This window comes from Ixodes scapularis, unplaced genomic scaffold, assembly GCF_016920785.2.
Source record: "Ixodes scapularis isolate PalLabHiFi unplaced genomic scaffold, ASM1692078v2 ptg000178l_1__unscaffolded, whole genome shotgun sequence".
NCBI lineage: Eukaryota > Metazoa > Arthropoda > Arachnida > Ixodida > Ixodidae > Ixodes > Ixodes scapularis.
Window position 1 is genome coordinate 684,008 of NW_024609927.1, and position 14,575 is coordinate 698,582.

Consider the following 14,575-nt stretch of genomic DNA (forward strand, 5'->3'; position numbering starts at 1 on the left):
GACACCCTACACGTTGTAGGCCAACCGTGGTGACTTGATCGTTGGTGCCACCGGGATAGTTGTCGAGTCACTCGCTGGGTCGATCCAAAGGCCATCGCAGTCGAAGAAGTGTCCGTGAAGATGACCGGGCGACGTTGTTGCGTATGCAGCTGTCAGCAACACCTGAACGACGGAGAAGAGGATTGACATCGTTGTTTCCAATGCGATTCCGTGCCCCAACTGGCCTCGCTGACTGACTAGCTTAAGTAGCATGCGTCCAGATAGCTGTTCGGCGATGTCCCAGGTTGCCAGACACCATACACGTTGTAGGCCAAGCGTGGTGACTTGATCGTTGGTGCTACCGGGATAGTTGTCGAGTCACTCGCTGGGACGATTCAAATACCATCGCAGTCGAAGAAGTGTCCGTGAAGATGACCGGGCGACGTTGTTGCGTAAGAAGCTGCCAGCAACACCTGAACGACGGAGAAGAGGATTGACATCGTTGTTTCCAATGCGATTCCGTTCCCCAACTGGCCTCGCTGACTGACTAGCTTAAGTAGCCATGCGTCCAGATAGCTGTTCGGTGATGTCCCAGGTTGCCAGACAGCATACACGTTGTAGGCCAAGCGTGGTGACTTGATCGTTGGTGCCACCGGGTTAGTTGTCGAGTCACTCGCTGGGACGATCCAAAGGCCATCGCAGTCGAAGAAGTGTCCGTGAAGATGACCGGGCGACGTTGTTGCGTATGCAGCTGTCAGCAACACCTGAACGACGGAGAAGAGGATTGACATCGTTGTTTCCAATGCGATTCCGTGCCCCAACTGTCCTTGCTGACTGACTAGCTTAAGTAGCCATGCGTCCAAATAGCTGTTCGGTGATGTCCCAGGTTGCCAGACACCATACACGTTGTAGGCCAAGCGTGGTGACTTGATCGTTGGTGCCACCGGGTTAGTTGTCGAGTCACTCGCTGGGTCGATCCAAAGGCCATCGCAGTCGAAGAAGTGTCCGTGAAGATGACCGGGCGACGTTGTTGCGTATGCAGCTGTCAGCAACACCTGAACGACGGAGAAGAGGATTGACATCGTTGTTTCCAATGCGATTCCGTGCCCCAACTGGCCTCGCTGACTGACTAGCTTAAGTAGCTATGCGTCCAAATAGCTGTTCGGTGATGTCCCAGGTTGCCAGACACCATACACGTTGTAGGCCAACCGTGGTGACTTGATCGTTGGTGCCACCAAGATAGTTGTCGAGTCACTCGCTGGGTCGATCCAAAGGCCATCGCAGTCGAAGAAGTGTCCGTGAAGATGACCGGGCGACGTTGTTGCGTATGCAGCTGTCAGCAACACCTGAACGACGGAGAAGAGGATTGACATCGTTGTTTCCAATGCGATTCCGTGCCCCAACTGGCCTCGCTGACTGACTAGCTTAAGTAGCCATGCGTCCAGATAGCTGTTCGGCGATGTCCCAGGTTGCCAGACACCATACACGTTGTAGGCCAAGCGTGGTGACTTGATCGTTGGTGCCACCGGGATAGTTGTCAAGTCACTCGCTGGGACGATTCAAATACCATCGCAGTCGAAGAAGTGTCCGTGAAGATGACCGGGCGACGTTGTTGCGTATGCAGCTGCCAGCAACACCTGAACGACGGAGAAGAGGATTGACATCGTTGTTTCCAATGCGATTCCGTGCGCCAACTGTCCTTGCTGACTGACTAGCTTAAGTAGCCATGCGTCCAAATAGCTGTTCGGTGACGTCCCAGGTTACCAGACACCATACACGTTGTAGGCCAAGCGTGGTGACTTGATCGTTGGTGCCACCGGGTTAGTTGTCGAGTCACTCGCTGGGACGATTCAAATACCATCGCAGTCGAAGAAGTGTCCGTGAAAATGACCGGGCGACGTTGTTGCGTATGCAGCAGTCAGCAACACCTGAAAGACCGAGAAGAGGATTGACATCGTTGTTTCCAATGCGATTCCGTGCCCCAACTGTCCTTGCTGACTGACTAGCTTAAGTAGCCATGCGTCCAAATAGCTGTTCCGTGACGTCCCAGGTTACCAGACACCATACATGTTGTAGGCCAAGCTTGGTGACTTGATCGTTGGTGCCACCGGGATAGTTGTCGAGTCACTCGCTGGGACGATCCAAAGGCCATCGCAGTCGAAGAAGTGTCCGTGAAGATGATCGGCGACGTTGTTGCGTATGGAGCAGTTAGCAACACCTGAGCGACGGAGAAGAGGATTGACATCGTTGTTTCCAATGCGATTCCGCGCCCCAACTGTCCTTGCTGACTGACTAGCTTAAGTAGCCATGCGTCCAAATAGCTGTTCGGTGACGTCCCAGGTTGCCAGACACCATACACGTTGTAGGCCAAGCGTGGTGACTCGATCGTTGGTGCCACCGGGATAGTTGTCGAGTCACTCGCTGGGACGATTCAAATACCATCGCAGTCGAAGAAGTGTCCCTGAAGATGACCGGGCGACGTTGTTGCGTATGCAGCTGCCAGCAACACCAGAACGACGCAGGAAAGGATTGACATCGTTGTTTCCAATGCGATGCCGTGCCCCAACTGGCCTCGCTGACTGACTAGCTTAAGTAGCCATGCGTCCAAATAGCTGTTCGGTGACGTCCCAGGTTACCAGACACCATACACGTTGTAGGCCAAGCTTGGTGACTTGATCGTTGGTGCCACCGGGATAGTTGTTGAGTCACTCGCTGGGACGATCCGAAGGCCATCGCAGTCGAAGGAGTGTCCGTGAAGATGACCGGCGACGTTGTTGCGTATGCAGCTGTCAGCAACACCTGAGCGACGGAGAAGAGGATTGACATCGTTGTTTCCAATGCGATTCCGCGCCCCAACTGTCCTTGCTGACTGACTGGCTTAAGTAGCCATGCGTCCAAATAGCTGTTCGGTGACGTCCCAAGGTTGCCAGACACCATACACGTTGTAGGCCAAGCGTGGTGACTTGATCGTTGGTGCCACCGGGATAGTTGTCGAGTCACTCGCTGGGACGATTCAAATACCATCGCAGTCGAAGAAGTGTCCCTGAAGATGACCGGGCGACGTTGTTGCGCATGCAGCTGCCAGCAACACCAGAACGACGAGGGAAAGGATTGACATCGTTGTTTCCAATGCGATGCCGTGCCCCAACTGGCCTCGCTGACTGACTAGCTTAAGTAGCCATGCGTCCGAATAGCTGTTCGGTGACGTCCCAGGTTGCCAGACACCATACACGTTGTAGGCCAAGCGTGGTGACTTGATCGTTGGTGCCACCGGGATAGTTGTCGAGTCACTCGCTGGGACGATTCAAATACCATCGCAGTCGAAGAAGTGTCCCTGAAGATGACCGGGCGGCGTTGTTGCGTATGCAGCTGTCAGCAACACCTGAACGACGCAGAAAAGGATTGACATCGTTGTTTCCAACGCGATGCCGTGCCCCAACTGGCCTCGCTGACTGACTAGCTTAAATAGCCATGCGTCCGAATAGCTGTTCGGTGACGTCCCAGGTTGCCAGACACCATACACGTTGTAGGCCAAGCGTGGTGACTTGATCGTTGGTGCCACCGGGATAGTCGTCGAGTCACTCGCTGGGACGATTCAAATACCATCCCAGTCGAAGAAGTGTCCGTGAAGATGGCCGGCGACGTTGTTGCGTATGCAGCTGTCAGCAACACCTGAGCGACGGAGAAGAGGATTGACATCGTTGTTTCCAATGCGATTCCGTGCCCCAACTGTCCTTGCTGACTGACTAGCTTAAGTAGCCATGCGTCCAAATAGCTGTTCGGTGACGTCCCAGGTTGCCAGACACCATACACGTTGTAGGCCAAGCGTGGTGACTTGATCGTTGGTGCCACCGGGATAGTTGTCGAGTCACTCGCTGGGACGATCCGAAGGCCTTCCCAGTCAAAGAAGTGTCCGTGAAGATGACCGGCGACGTTGTTGCGTATGCAGCTGTCAGTAACACCTGAGCGACGGAGAAGAGGATTGACATCGCTGTTTCCAATGCGATTCCGCGCCCCAACTGTCCTTGCTGACTGAATAGCTTAAGTAGCCATGCGTCCAAATAGCTGTTCGGTGACGTCCCAGGTTGCCAGACACCATACACGTTGTAGGCCAAGCGTGGTGACTTGATCGTTGGTGCCACCGGGTTAGTTGTCGAGTCACTCGCTGGTACGATCCGAAGGCCATCCCAGTCGAAGAAGTGTCCGTGAAGATGACCGGCGACGTTGTTGCGTATGCTGCTGTCAGTAACACCTGAGCGACGGAGAAGAGGATTTACATCGTTGTTTCCAATGCGATTCCGTGCCCCAACTGTCCTTGCTGACTGACTAGCTTAAGTAGCCATGCGTCCAAATAGCTGTTCGGTGACGTCCCAGGTTGCCAGACACCATACACGTTGTAGGCCAAGCGTGGTGACTTGATCGTTGGTTCCACCGGGTTAGTTGTCGAGTCACTCGCTGGGACGATCCGAAGGCCATTCCAGTCGAAGAAGTGTCCGTGAAGATGACCGGGCGACGTTGTTGCGTATGCAGCTGTCAGCAACACCTGAGCGACGGAGAAGAGGATTGACATCGTTGTTTCCAATGCGATTCCGTGCCCGAACTGTCCTTGCTGACTGACTAGCTTAAGTAGCCATGCGTCCAAATAGCTATTCGGTGATGTCCCAGGTTGCCAGACACCATACACGTTGTAGGCCAAGCGTGGTGACTTGATCGTTGGTGCCACCGGGTTAGTTGTCGAGTCACTCGCTGGGACGATCCGAAGGCCATCTCAGTCGAAGAAGTGTCCGTTAAGATGACCGGCGACGTTGTTGCGTATGCAGCTGTCAGTAACACCTGAGCGACGGAGAAGAGGATTGACATCGTTGTTTCCAATGCGATTCCGCGCCCCAGCTGTCCTTGCTGACTGACTAGCTTAAGTAGCCATGCGTCCAAATAGCTGTTCGGTGACGTCCCAGGTTGCCAGACACCATACACGTTGTAGGCCAAGCGTGGTGACTTGATCATTGGTGCCACCAGGATAGTTGTCGAGTCACTCGTTGGGACGATCCGAAGGCCATCCCAGTCGAAGAAGTGTCCGTGAAGATGACCGGCGACGTTGTTGCGTATGCAGCTGTCAGCAACACCTGAGCGACGGAGAAGAGGATTGACATCGTTGTTTCCAATGCGATTCCGCGCCCCAACTGTCCTTGCTACCTGACTAGCTTAAGCAGCCATGCGTCCAAATAGCTGTTCGGTGACGTCCCAGGTTGCCAGACACCATACACGTTGTAGGCCAAGCGTGGTGACTTGATCGTTGGTGCCACCGGGTTAGTTGTCGAGTCACTCGCTGGGACGATCCGAAGGCCATCCCAGTCGAAGAAGTGTCCGTGAAGATGACTGGGCGACGTTGTTGCGTATGCAGCTGTCAGTAACACCTGAGCGACGGAGAAGAGGATTGACATCGTTGTTTCCAATGCGATTCCGCGCCCCAACTGTCCTTGCTGACTGACTAGCTTAAGTAGCCATGCGTCCAAATAGCTGTTCGGGGACGTCCCAGGTTGCCAGACACCATACACGTTGTAGGCCAAGCGTGGTGACTTGATCGTTGGTGCCACAGGGATAGTTGTCGAGTCACTCGCTGGGACGATCCGAAGGCCATCCCAGTCGAAGAAGTGTCCGTGAAGATGACCGGGTGACGTTGTTGCGGATGCAGCTGTCAGCAACACCTGAGCGACGGAGAAGAGGATTGACATCGTTGTTTCCAATGCGATTCCGCGCCCCAACTGTACTTGCTGACTGACTAGCTTAACTAGCCATGCGTCCAGATAGCTGTTCGGTGATGTCCCACGTTGCCAGACACCATACACGTTGTAGGCCAAGCTTGGTGACTTGATCGTTCGTGCCACCGGGTTAGTTGTCGAGTCACTCGCTGGGACGATCCGAAGGCCATCCAAGTCGAAGAAGTGTCCGTGAAGATGACCGGTGACGTTGTTGCGTATGCAGCTGTCAGTAACACCTGAGCGACGGAGAAGAGGATTGACATCGTTGTTTCCAATGCGATTCCGCGCCCCAACTGTCCTTGCTGACTGACTAGCTTTAGTAGCCATGCGTCCAAATAGCTGTTCGGTGACGTCCCAGGTTGCCAGACACCATACACGTTGTAGGCCAAGCGTGGTGACTTGATCGTTGGTGCCACCGGGTTAGTTGTCGAGTCACTCGCTGGGACGATCCGAAGGCCATCCCAGTCGAAGTAGTGTCCGTAAAGATGACCGGCGACGTTGTTGCGTATGCAGCTGTCAGTAACACCTGAGCGACGGAGAAGAGGATTGACATCGTTGTTTCCAATGCGATTCCGCGCCCCAACTGTCCTTGCTGACTGACTACCTTAAGTAGCCATGCGTCCAAATAGCTGTTCGGTGACGTCCCAGGTTGCCAGACGCCATACACGTTGTAGGCCAAGCTTGGTGACTTGATCGTTGGTGCCACCGGGATAGTTGTCGAGTCACTCGCTGGGACGATCCGAAGGCCATCGCAGTCGAAGAAGTGTTCGTGAAGATGACCGGGTGACGTTGTTGCGTATGGAGCTGACAGTAACACCTGAACGACGGAGAAGAGGATTTGCATCGTTGTTTCCAATGCGATTCCGTGCCCCAACTGTCCTTGCTGACTGACTAGCTTAAGTAGCCATGCGTCCAAATAGCTGTTCGGTGACGTCCCAGGTTAGCAGACACCATACACGTTGTAGGCCAAGCGTGGTGACTTGATCGTTGGTGCCACCGGGTTAGTTGTCGAGTCACTCGCTGGGACGATTCAAATACCATCGCAGTCGAAGAAGTGTCCGTGAAGATGACCGGGCGACGTTGTTGCGTATGCAGCTGTCAGCAACACATGAACGACGCAGAAAAGGATTGACATCGTTGTTTCCAATGCGATGCCGTGCCCCAACTGGCCTCGCTGATTGACTAGCTTAAGTAGCCATGCGTCCAAATAGCTGTCCGGTGACGTCCCAGGTTGCCAGACACCATACACGTTGTAGGCCAAGCTTGGTGACTTGATCGTTGGTGCCACCGGGATAGTTGTCGAGTCACTCGCTGGGACGATCCGAAGGCCGTCGCAGTCGAAGAAGTGTCCGTGAAGATGACAGGGCGACGTTGTTGCGTATGCAGCTGTCAGCAACACCTGAACGACGGAGAAGAGGATTGACATCGTTGTTTCCAATGCGATGCCGTGCCCCAACTGGCCTCGCTGACTGACTAGCTTAAGTAGCCATGCTTCCGAATAGCTGTTCGGTGACGTCCCAGGTTTCTGGACACCATACACGTTGTAGGCCAAGTGTGGTGACTTGATCGTTGGTGCCACCGGGATAGTTGTCGAGTCTCTCGCTGGGACGATCCGAAGGCCATCGCAGTCGAAGAAGTGTCCGCGAAGATGACCGGGCGACGTTGTTGCGTATGCAGCTGTCAGCAACACCTGAACGACGGAGAAGAGGATTGACATCGTTGTTTCCAATGCGATTCCGCGCCCCAACTGCCCTTGCTGACTGACTAGCTTAAGTAGCCATGCGTCCGAATAGCTGTTCGGTGACGTCCCAGGTTGCCAGACACCATACACGTTGTAGGCCAAGCGTGGTGACTTGATCGTTGGTGCCACCGGGATAGTTGTCGAGTCACTCGCTGGGACGATTCAAATACCATCCCAGTCGAAGAAGTGTCCCTGAAGATGACCGGGCGACGTTGTTGCGTATACAGCTGTCAGCAACACCTGAACGACGGAGAAGAGGATTGACATCGTTGTTTCCAATGCGATGCCGTGCCCCAATTGGCCTTGCTGACTGACTAGCTTAAGTAGCCATGCGTCCGAATAGCTGTTCGGTGATGTCCCAGGTTGCCAGACACCATACACGTTGTAGGCCAAGCGTGGTGACTTGATCGTTGGTGCCACCGGGATAGTTGTCGAGTCACTCGCTGGGACGATTCAAATACCATCGCAGTCGAAGTGTCCCTGAAGATGACCGGGCGACGTTGTTGCGTATGCAGCTGCCAGCAACACCAGAACGGCGCAGAAAAGGATTGACATTGTTGTTTCCAATGCGATGCCGTGCCCCAACTGGCCTCGCTGACTGACTAGCTTAAGTAGCCATGCGTCCGAATAGCTGTTCGGTGACGTCCCAGGTTGCCAGACACCATATACGTTGTAGGCCAAGCGGGGTGACTTCATCGTTGGTGCCACCGGGTTTGCTGTCAAGTCACTCGCTGGGACGATTCAAATACCATCGCAGTCGAAGAAGTGTCCGTGAAGATGACCGGGCGACGTTGTTGCGTATGCAGCTGTGAGCAACACCTGAACGACGGAGAAAAGGATTGACATCGTTGTTTCCAATGCGATGCCGTGCCCCAACTGGCCTTGCTGACTGACTAGCTTAAGTAGCCATGCGTCCGAATAGCTGTTCGGTGACGTCCCAGGTTGCCAGACACCATACACGTTGTAGGCCAAGCGTGGTGACTTGATCGTTGGTGCCACCGGGATAGTTGTCGAGTCACTCGCTGGGACGATCCGAAGGCCTTCCCAGTCAAAGAAGTGTCCGTGAAGATGACCGGCGACGTTGTTGCGTATGCAGCTGTCAGTAACACCTGAGCGACGGAGAAGAGGATTGACATCGCTGTTTCCAATGCGATTCCGCGCCCCAACTGTCCTTGCTGACTGAATAGCTTAAGTAGCCATGCGTCCAAATAGCTGTTCGGTGACGTCCCAGGTTGCCAGACACCATACACGTTGTAGGCCAAGCGTGGTGACTTGATCGTTGGTGCCACCGGGTTAGTTGTCGAGTCACTCGCTGGTACGATCCGAAGGCCATCCCAGTCGAAGAAGTGTCCGTGAAGATGACCGGCGACGTTGTTGCGTATGCTGCTGTCAGTAACACCTGAGCGACGGAGAAGTGGATTTACATCGTTGTTTCCAATGCGATTCCGTGCCCCAACTGTCCTTGCTGACTGACTAGCTTAAGTAGCCATGCGTCCAAATAGCTGTTCGGTGACGTCCCAGGTTGCCAGACACCATACACGTTGTAGGCCAAGCGTGGTGACTTGATCGTTGGTTCCACCGGGTTAGTTGTCGAGTCACTCGCTGGGACGATCCGAAGGCCATCCCAGTCGAAGAAGTGTCCGTTAAGATGACCGGCGACGTTGTTGCGTATGCAGCTGTCAGTAACACCTGAGCGACGGAGAAGAGGATTGACATCGTTGTTTCCAATGCGATTCCGCGCCCCAGCTGTCCTTGCTGACTGACTAGCTTAAGTAGCCATGCGTCCAAATAGCTATTCGGTGATGTCCCAGGTTGCCAGACACCATACACGTTGTAGGCCAAGCGTGGTGACTTGATCGTTGGTGCCACCGGGTTATTTGTCGAGTCACTCGCTGGGACGATCCGAAGGCCATCCCAGTCGAAGAAGTGTCCGTTAAGATGACCGGCGACGTTGTTGCGTATGCAGCTGTCAGTAACACCTGAGCGACGGAGAAGAGGATTGACATCGTTGTTTCCAATGCGATTCCGCGCCCCAGCTGTCCTTGCTGACTGACTAGCTTAAGTAGCCATGCGTCCAAATAGCTGTTCGGTGACGTCCCAGGTTGCCAGACACCATACACGTTGTAGGCCAAGCGTGGTGACTTGATCATTGGTGCCACCAGGATAGTTGTCGAGTCACTCGTTGGGACGATCCGAAGGCCATCCCAGTCGAAGAAGTGTCCGTGAAGATGACCGGCGACGTTGTTGCGTATGCAGCTGTCAGCAACACCTGAGCGACGGAGAAGAGGATTGACATCGTTGTTTCCAATGCGATTCCGCGCCCCAACTGTCCTTGCTACCTGACTAGCTTAAGCAGCCATGCGTCCAAATAGCTGTTCGGTGACGTCCCAGGTTGCCAGACACCATACACGTTGTAGGCCAAGCGTGGTGACTTGATCGTTGGTGCCACCGGGTTAGTTGTCGAGTCACTCGCTGGGACGATCCGAAGGCCATCCCAGTCGAAGAAGTGTCCGTGAAGATGACTGGGCGACGTTGTTGCGTATGCAGCTGTCAGTAACACCTGAGCGACGGAGAAGAGGATTGACATCGTTGTTTCCAATGCGATTCCGCGCCCCAACTGTCCTTGCTGACTGACTAGCTTAAGTAGCCATGCGTCCAAATAGCTGTTCGGGGACGTCCCAGGTTGCCAGACACCATACACGTTGTAGGCCAAGCGTGGTGACTTGATCGTTGGTGCCACAGGGATAGTTGTCGAGTCACTCGCTGGGACGATCCGAAGGCCATCCCAGTCGAAGAAGTGTCCGTGAAGATGACCGGGTGACGTTGTTGCGGATGCAGCTGTCAGCAACACCTGAGCGACGGAGAAGAGGATTGACATCGTTGTTTCCAATGCGATTCCGCGCCCCAACTGTACTTGCTGACTGACTAGCTTAACTAGCCATGCGTCCAGATAGCTGTTCGGTGATGTCCCAGGTTGCCAGACACCATACACGTTGTAGGCCAAGCTTGGTGACTTGATCGTTCGTGCCACCGGGTTAGTTGTCGAGTCACTCGCTGGGACGATCCGAAGGCCATCCAAGTCGAAGAAGTGTCCGTGAAGATGACCGGTGACGTTGTTGCGTATGCAGCTGTCAGTAACACCTGAGCGACGGAGAAGAGGATTGACATCGTTGTTTCCAATGCGATTCCGCGCCCCAACTGTCCTTGCTGACTGACTAGCTTTAGTAGCCATGCGTCCAAATAGCTGTTCGGTGACGTCCCAGGTTGCCAGACACCATACACGTTGTAGGCCAAGCGTGGTGACTTGATCGTTGGTGCCACCGGGTTAGTTGTCGAGTCACTCGCTGGGACGATCCGAAGGCCATCCCAGTCGAAGTAGTGTCCGTAAAGATGACCGGCGACGTTGTTGCGTATGCAGCTGTCAGTAACACCTGAGCGACGGAGAAGAGGATTGACATCGTTGTTTCCAATGCGATTCCGCGCCCCAACTGTCCTTGCTGACTGACTACCTTAAGTAGCCATGCGTCCAAATAGCTGTTCGGTGACGTCCCAGGTTGCCAGACGCCATACACGTTGTAGGCCAAGCTTGGTGACTTGATCGTTGGTGCCACCGGGATAGTTGTCGAGTCACTCGCTGGGACGATCCGAAGGCCATCGCAGTCGAAGAAGTGTTCGTGAAGATGACCGGGTGACGTTGTTGCGTATGGAGCTGACAGTAACACCTGAACGACGGAGAAGAGGATTTGCATCGTTGTTTCCAATGCGATTCCGTGCCCCAACTGTCCTTGCTGACTGACTAGCTTAAGTAGCCATGCGTCCAAATAGCTGTTCGGTGACGTCCCAGGTTAGCAGACACCATACACGTTGTAGGCCAAGCGTGGTGACTTGATCGTTGGTGCCACCGGGTTAGTTGTCGAGTCACTCGCTGGGACGATTCAAATACCATCGCAGTCGAAGAAGTGTCCGTGAAGATGACCGGGCGACGTTGTTGCGTATGCAGCTGTCAGCAACACATGAACGACGCAGAAAAGGATTGACATCGTTGTTTCCAATGCGATGCCGTGCCCCAACTGGCCTCGCTGATTGACTAGCTTAAGTAGCCATGCGTCCAAATAGCTGTCCGGTGACGTCCCAGGTTGCCAGACACCATACACGTTGTAGGCCAAGCTTGGTGACTTGATCGTTGGTGCCACCGGGATAGTTGTCGAGTCACTCGCTGGGACGATCCGAAGGCCGTCGCAGTCGAAGAAGTGTCCGTGAAGATGACAGGGCGACGTTGTTGCGTATGCAGCTGTCAGCAACACCTGAACGACGGAGAAGAGGATTGACATCGTTGTTTCCAATGCGATGCCGTGCCCCAACTGGCCTCGCTGACTGACTAGCTTAAGTAGCCATGCTTCCGAATAGCTGTTCGGTGACGTCCCAGGTTTCTGGACACCATACACGTTGTAGGCCAAGTGTGGTGACTTGATCGTTGGTGCCACCGGGATAGTTGTCGAGTCTCTCGCTGGGACGATCCGAAGGCCATCGCAGTCGAAGAAGTGTCCGCGAAGATGACCGGTGACGTTGTTGCGTATGCAGCTGTCAGTAACACCTGAGCGACGGAGAAGAGGATTGACATCGTTGTTTCCAATGCGATTCCGCGCCCCAACTGTCCTTGCTGACTGACTAGCTTTAGTAGCCATGCGTCCAAATAGCTGTTCGGTGACGTCCCAGGTTGCCAGACACCATACACGTTGTAGGCCAACCGTGGTGACTTGATCGTTGGTGCCACCGGGTTAGGTGTCGAGTCACTCGCTGGGACGATCCGAAGGCCATCCCAGTCGAAGAAGTGTCCGTAAAGATGACCGGCGACGTTGTTGCGTATGCAGCTGTCAGTAACACCTGAGCGACGGAGAAGAGGATTGACATCGTTGTTTCCAATGCGATTCCGCGCCCCAACTGTCCTTGCTGACTGACTACCTTAAGTAGCCATGCGTCCAAATAGCTGTTCGGTGACGTCCCAGGTTGCCAGACACCATACACGTTGTAGGCCAAGCTTGGTGACTTGATCGTTGGTGCCACCGGGATAGTTGTCGAGTCACTCGCTGGGACGATCCGAAGGCCATCGCAGTCGAAGAAGTGTTCGTGAAGATGACCGGGTGACGTTGTTGCGTATGCAGCTGACAGTAACACCTGAACGACGGAGAAGAGGATTTGCATCGTTGTTTCCAATGCGATTCCGTGCCCCAACTGTCCTTGCTGACTGACTAGCTTAAGTAGCCATGCGTCCAAATAGCTGTTCGGTGACGTCCCAGGTTAGCAGACACCATACACGTTGTAGGCCAAGCGTGGTGACTTGATCGTTGGTGCCACCGGGTTAGTTGTCGAGTCACTCGCTGGGACGATTCAAATACCATCGCAGTCGAAGAAGTGTCCGTGAAGATGACCGGGCGACGTTGTTGCGTATGCAGCTGTCAGCAACACATGAACGACGCAGAAAAGGATTGACATCGTTGTTTCCAATGCGATGCCGTGCCCCAACTGGCCTCGCTGATTGACTAGCTTAAGTAGCCATGCGTCCAAATAGCTGTCCGGTGACGTCCCAGGTTGCCAGACACCATACACGTTGTAGGCCAAGCTTGGTGACTTGATCGTTGGTGCCACCGGGATAGTTGTCGAGTCACTCGCTGGGACGATCCGAAGGCCATCGCAGTCGAAGAAGTGTCCGCGAAGATGACCGGGCGACGTTGTTGCGTATGCAGCTGTCAGCAACACCTGAACGACGGAGAAGAGGATTGACATCGTTGTTTCCAATGCGATTCCGCGCCCCAACTGCCCTTGCTGACTGACTAGCTTAAGTAGCCATGCGTCCGAATAGCTGTTCGGTGACGTCCCAGGTTGCCAGACACCATACACGTTGTAGGCCAAGCGTGGTGACTTGATCGTTGGTGCCACCGGGATAGTTGTCGAGTCACTCGCTGGGACGATTCAAATACCATCCCAGTCGAAGAAGTGTCCCTGAAGATGACCGGGCGACGTTGTTGCGTATACAGCTGTCAGCAACACCTGAACGACGGAGAAGAGGATTGACATCGTTGTTTCCAATGCGATGCCGTGCCCCAATTGGCCTTGCTGACTGACTAGCTTAAGTAGCCATGCGTCCGAATAGCTGTTCGGTGACGTCCCAGGTTGCCAGACACCATACACGTTGTAGGCCAAGCGTGGTGACTTGATCGTTGGTGCCACCGGGATAGTTGTCGAGTCACTCGCTGGGACGATTCAAATACCATCGCAGTCGAAGTGTCCCTGAAGATGACCGGGCGACGTTGTTGCGTATGCAGCTGCCAGCAACACCAGAACGGCGCAGAAAAGGATTGACATTGTTGTTTCCAATGCGATGCCGTGCCCCAACTGGCCTCGCTGACTGACTAGCTTAAGTAGCCATGCGTCCGAATAGCTGTTCGGTGACGTCCCAGGTTGCCAGACACCATATACGTTGTAGGCCAAGCGGGGTGACTTCATCGTTGGTGCCACCGGGTTAGCTGTCAAGTCACTCGCTGGGACGATTCAAATGCCATCGCAGTCGAAGAAGTGTCCGTGAAGATGACCGGGCGACGTTGTTGCGTATGCAGCTGTCAGCAACACCTGAACGACGGAGAAAAGGATTGACATCGTTGTTTCCAATGCGATGCCGTGCCCCAACTGGCCTCGCTGACTGACTAGCTTAAGTAGCCATGCGTCCGAATAGCTGTTCGGTGACGTCCCAGGTTGCCAGACACCATACACGTTGTAGGCCAAGCGTGGTGACTTGATCGTTGGTGCCACCGGGTTAGTTGTCGAGTCACTCGCTGGGACGATTCAAATACCATCGCAGTCGAAGAAGTGTCCGTGAAGATGACCGGGCGACGTTGTTGCGTATGCAGCTGTCAGCAACACCTGAACGACGCAGAAAAGGATTGACATCGTTGTTTCCAATGCGATGCCGTGCCCCAACTGGCCTCGCTGACTGACTAGCTTAAGTAGCCATGCGTCCGAATAGCTGTTCTTCGACGTCCCAGGTTGCCGGACACCATACACGTTGTAGGCCAAGCGTGGTGACTTGATCGTTGGTGCC